Source organism: Teleopsis dalmanni, chromosome 2, assembly GCF_002237135.1.
Source record: "Teleopsis dalmanni isolate 2A chromosome 2, ASM223713v2, whole genome shotgun sequence".
In the NCBI taxonomy this organism is placed as follows: domain Eukaryota; kingdom Metazoa; phylum Arthropoda; class Insecta; order Diptera; family Diopsidae; genus Teleopsis; species Teleopsis dalmanni.
Genome location: NC_051847.1, coordinates 244,135,690 through 244,142,336, shown reverse-complemented (window position 1 = coordinate 244,142,336; position 6,647 = coordinate 244,135,690).

Sequence of the window (6,647 nt, the reverse complement as noted above, 5' to 3'; positions counted from 1 at the left end):
ATATTTCTTTTTATATATTATAAAAAATGTTCATATAGGTTGTGCTCAGAGTCCAAAACATACAAGTAATGTTGAATATAGTGCAATGAAGTTGTAAAAGTTTTCTGTACGTTAATACTCAGTACAGTACGAATTATGGTATTCTTTACAGTTATAAAATCCTATATATTTTAATACATTTGAAAACTAATATAAATTATTTAATTAACAAATGCATTTTACTTTACTTGACTTTACTTGACATTGTCTTTGAAACCCTAATAACATAAATGGAACCATTTTGTTCATAATATTAAAAGTTAAAAAAAAAGCAATTAAAGTTTGTAGTAAGTGAAGACATACCCGTCACCACAAAATAATTATAATGTTTCAATGTTTCAATTATACCAGTTAGCCATTTATAAAGTTGCACTATATATGAGTATTTTTAACCAATTCCACGAAAACCAAGGAAACATTCATCATTAAAGCAAAAGTAAGTTACATTATATAAAATTTTCTATTTTATTCTTGTCAGAGTTTTTTTTTTTTTTTGTTTTAAAGCAATTAGTACAATGTGTAAATTGTGTGCCTGTGGCATAAGAAGGTTGTCAACAGATGAACTCTAGGCAACTAGGCAACACACAGGAGATACAACCACCGCAATACACTTGTGCGTTTTAAAATTTTCCATTCAATTAGTTGCAGCCGAGTTTAGTTAAAGCCGCATAATAAAATTTTCACTATAAAAGTTTGAAGCTACACAAATTTGGTTGAAATGGTTGTTGTGTCGTGCATGACTGTGTCGTGCATGGCTGTGTCTTAGCCTAGGATATGTGTGCGTTAGACGTCCATGCTCACACCATTTGACAGCATAATTTATATGCTACATTTAAGTTTGGTAAGTTGATACCGCATGGAATTCACTCACACTATCAGATAAAATGAAAAACTTTATTAAATGAATGAAAAAGAAAAAAAAAATTCAATAATAAACATATGTCTTTGACAGACACACATAAATATAAATAAAGTCAATAGTTTTGAGTTGAAAAAATAAGAAGTTTAACTATTAAACAGATTTAAAAAAAATATATAATCATTTTAGAAAAGAGTTTATGTTAGAAAAATAGTATAATAAACACAAATATATATATACATCACCATGAACTATTTAATGTGGTTTATGTGTGTGTGTATTATAAGTAAGCCTTTACATAAACAAGACAAGTTACTTTCTTTTAACTTCTTAAGGACACAACAGGATTTGTCATTGTGCCTGTGCTGCCTGCTTAAGTACACCTTAAGCTGATTTCAGTTGAGAACAAAACTTTTCTATACGCACACGTAGTTAAGCCCACGTTTGTGTAGTCTTCATTTAATGTTTTATTCCCAATTTAAGAAAAACTTACGAGTACTAGCAGAATGAACCACTGAAATCTGCATGTAGTAGCTTATTGCAAAACTCAATGCAACACAATCCTACTGCATTTGCTTGCTGCAAAAATCTTACGTATTTACTTTATGTTTACAACTTTATTTAAAATTTTTTAATATTTTACGATTTTAAGTTTGTTTAAGTTGTCATTCTCTATACACGATATTCCCTTCAAACAGCAGTTCAGAAAATCTCCAAGTATGTCTAACGTAATATCCTTCAAGAGCAGTAGCAAACAAAAGTTATACGATCAAAGCCACCAACGCTGCCACCTCGAAGAATTTTCAATGCGTAAGTTCACTTCGGTTGCTGGCATCTTGAGTCGTGTCGAATTAAGTTTCTCTTAATGCGGTTAACTTGACGTACGCAGCTGTGTTTAATATAAAAGTTTTTATAATATTTAAAATAAAATTGCATTCATCTTTTACTTTTCCTTTAACACAAATCGGTTACTACTTTTCCGGAATATTTTTATTTTTAATTTTATTTTTATATTCAAAGTTAGAGAGAGTTCTATAAGAATCGTTGGTGCTGCTATGACTTTTGTACTTTACTCCATTTTATTTTTCATATTTTTCTAAGCCTTAAGCAGATTGAAAGCATACCTAAAATACAAGGAAATATGAAAGTAGTAGCGTTAAGCTCATATAATCTCTGTTTTGAATTTACTTTTATAAAGAGAAATTATCTTAAAAAATAAAATAAAACTCCGACAAATAAGCACGACTTACAAAGGCTTGTCAGTTATGAGAAATCGGCGAAAATATTAAATTTCAAATAGTAGAAATTTTAATCATTTCATTGTTTTTTTACAATTTCTCCTTACATAAAGCTCAACTACAACCAAAGAAAATAGAATTATTTTATTATTATTTTTATTTTTTATATTTCGTATTTTTTGTATTCTTTTGGTTTACTCTACAAGTCGAAAGAATTCCGTGAATGTGCATCTAACAGCTGGTAAGTATTAGAATGCTTCCTTTCATAGCTATCATTGCAAGTTGAGCTGACGTTGAACTCACTTTATGCTTATGTTAATATAAGGAAAAATATAACACATTTTGTGTTAATTGAAAATTATTTTACATTACCTGTACTAAGACAGCATAAAAATATTACATCAACGCGTTAGAAATCCTAATTATATCAGTCAGCGAAATTTCAAAAAATCAATTAAAATTTTTGTTGTTGTTTTTTTATTGCTATTCAAACCCTACTAACTTGAAAATGAAAAGGCAATCACAAGCTTTTTTTGTGACTGCCCAATATTGGTTGTTCCTCTACAGAAGACCCAGAGATTTATCAAAGCACTCACTCGATAGTTTGCGAAACTTTTCGCTAATAATAACTTAAGGTCTGTTAAAGTATACTTGTTCATCTATGTTAACGACAGGGTTTTTTGTGAGCAAAAACGACTCACTCTTCTTAAAACGACGAAACAACTACATAAGGAGTAAATGTATTTGCCGATCAGTAACTGCAACCAACTTAGGCCGCAGCTTATTTCTCCAAAAGAAGAGATGAACTCTTTTCAACCCACAGAATGGCTTCGAGTTTGCAAGTGGAGAGTTTGCTCTTTATTTAGCAAGTCAGTTTCTCATTAGTTTGCTGGAAATTCCAGTATGACCCAGTTCCTGAATCCATATCTTGTTCTTTTGGAAAAAATAGTCAAATTATTAAGACACGTCATCACCAGTTTGATGAACTCTAATGAAAATCACCAGTTTGATGAACTCTAATGAAAATTTAGTGCTTTGATTACTTACTTCTTATTAAAACAGCATTTATACGATTCTCCATCACACCACTCTTTTAGAACTTTTTTTTTAATTTTAAATTAATAAATATTCTAAAATATTTATGATACTTGAAAACGAACAACCCTCTTATTTATGTTTTAGTACTATCTGTGTAGTAAAATCTATATCAAAAAGCATATATTTTATCCCCTTAAAGCAGATAGTCGATACTTTATTAAATTTTTTTGTAAGGATTTTCTAAAAAGGCGACGAATCAATTCGTCTGAAGATTTATGCTTACATGTATATATTTATTTTGAATGTAAACGATTTATCATAACTAAGCACTTCCTTCTAGCATTCCTTGTCATTCAGTATGTTTAACATATGTGCCATTTATTGAAGGAAATTTGCATATCAACACGGAAAAGCCAAGTACATGTCAACCTTAGAAATAATGAAGGAGAAAACGAAAAGAAAAAATAGAATGAAAAATTGATTTATTTGAAAAAATAATATCGGGCGTACCAGAAACCACAAATCAAACTTTTGCTTTCATTAAATTTTTTTGTGTCCTTTTTTTATTGTTGCTTTAATTTTAAATCATTTTTTAGGGTCAAACCAAAAATTAATTATTTACGAAGGAAGGAATCAATCAATTTCAATTTCATGTCTGCTGAGTTTGAGTTAAGTGCCCTTCAAAATAAAAATTGACAGCTTAAGGACGTACAAATATTGAGGTAAAATAAGCTTAGTCAATCAATTGTGCTTCGTAATTCAACAAGAAGGAGTAATAGATACGAATAACTAAATAGGTAATCCAAAATGACTGGCTCGATTAAAACTACCATCGTAAAGTAAATGGATTATTTTTTTTTTGATATATTATTATGAAATTATTAGAAAAAACAATTAAAATACATTTAGAAATAGTATTTATTATACTTTTTATAAAATATAATTTATTTATTTTATTTCTATATATATTTGAAGTTTTTATAATTATATTATATTTCATTTATTTTTTATATCATTTCATCTCTTTCATTATTATTATAAAATATTTGTTTTTAAATTATATTATATAAATAGTGGACAATTGAAGAAGAACTAAGAGAAGCCAATTATTCCTGGAATGATATATGCCGAGAATCAAATAACAGAATCAGATTTGAAAGGTTGGTAGAGGCCCTATGCTCCACTGGGAGTGAGAGAGTGATATAAATAGTATATCAAGTAACTTAATTAAGTTTTTTATGAAGAATATCACGTTGAATATGTATGAGTATATGCTCTAGTTACTTTCTTGCTACATTTATCTCCCAGGAATACGTAGCGATACTAAGGTTACTAAGAACTTCTTTTTTTGAGGATCTTGGCTAACTCAAGAACCTCTAACTAAAGTGCACTTTAGATTTTGTCAAGGATTCAAGGTGGTTTATGAACTTCTGAGTTTTTATACAGTAACAAAATGGGTCAATAGACTTAAGTGGATCTTTAGGATCTCTAGTATAAACGAACCTAACCAATTTTTGTGTTCCAAAGTTAAAACATTCTGGAAAAATACAATACAAAACAATACAAAACAATATTTTTATAATTTTATGTCTTTAATAAACGCCCTACGCCCAGTAATAATGCAAAACTTATTTTTATTTTATTTTTAAAGTTTTTAAAAATAGATATTTTGTAACTGATTATGCATAAGTAAAACATTTTATTTTTAATCAGTTATTTTTATTTTATTTTTAAAGTTTTAAAGTTCTATCAAATAAATACCTTGTCACTACGACACTTATTGTGTATAAATAAAAATTTTTATTTCTAATAATTTATTTTTAGGTATGTTATTTTTAATGTTTTAAAAATAGATAACTTGACATTACGACACTAATTATGCATAAATAAAATTTTTATTTTTAATAATTTATTTTTATGTTATTTTTAATGTTTTAAAAATAGATACCTTGACATTATGACACTAATTATACATAAACAAAAATTCTTATTTTTAATCATTTGTTTCCTTTTATTTTATTTTTAAAGTTTTAAAAATAGATATCTTGTCACTGATTATGCATAAGTAAAACTTTTTATTTTTAATATTATTTTTATTTTATTTTTAAAGTTTTAAGGTTCTATCAAATAAATACCTTGTCAATACGACTCTTATTATTCATATAAAAACTTTTATTTCTAATAATTTATTTTTTGCTATTTTTAAAGTTTTAAAAATAGATACCTTGACATTACGAGACTAATTATTTATAAATAAAAATTTTTATTTTTTAAGTTTTAAAAAAAGATACCTTGACATTATGACACTAATTATACATAAACAAAAATTTTTATTTTTAATCATTTGTTTCCTATTATTCTATTTTTAAAGTTTTAAAAATAGAAACCACACTAATAATACATAAATAAAAATCTTTATATCTAATCATTTATTTTATTTTTAAATTTTAAAAATAGATAACTTGTCATTATGACAGTAATTATTTTTTATATAATTTTATATAATTTATATAATTATATATTTAAATCTATTTTAGTCATTTATTTTTATTTTGTTCTTAAAGTTCTAAAAATAGATTCCTTGCCCTTTACGAAACTAAATTTTTTAACAATTCCAATAATTTTATTACAATTTATGCATAAATAAAAATTTTTGAAAAGATGTATTTCAGAAGAAATTATAATAAATTTAAATTAAATAATTAATTAAATTTAAACAAAATTATATATAATATTGTGAATATTCATTTCACAAACGTTTATTTTTAAAAGTGTTATGAAGACATAAATATGTGAAAAATCCGTAGTTAATTTAAATGAATTCCCTTAAATGTTAAATAAAATTATAGAAAATATAGGGAATGTGAATATTCAAGAGAACTCAGAATTTAATTTAGAATTTATGAATTTTGAAAATAATATTAAGGGTTAAAATAATAGAAAAATATTTCCATAATAACCAACCTTAGCTCTATAAAAGCTTCATTTCGTTAAAGGAACTTCAATGAAATTCACACAAAAAGTTACAGAAACTGCAACTTAATTGAAACAATTAGCAAATAAAGTAGAAAACTTAACATAAAATATTCATTCCCTGTTCCTGTGTGCAATTACACACACAGGCACACACATATACCACATACCACGCCCACAACTACATCGGCACACTGTCATGCATAAAATATAATGGAACATTTTAAACTGTTTCGTTAGAGATAACATGCACAATTGCTATTTGTTTTAACAACTATTTAGTGTTGTTGTTGTTGGCGTTGTTAGTGTTGTTGTTGTTGTTGTTGCTGCCACAGCTAACGCTGCTCTTATAATTGTTGTAAGTGTTCATATTATTATAGCTAAAATGTTTAAATATTATTTCTTAACTAAGTCGCACTTCGCTGAAGGGAAACTGATGCCACATTTATGTTTGCCGTTAATAAACGTACGACACCAGCAACTGCCGCTTTTCTGCTGCA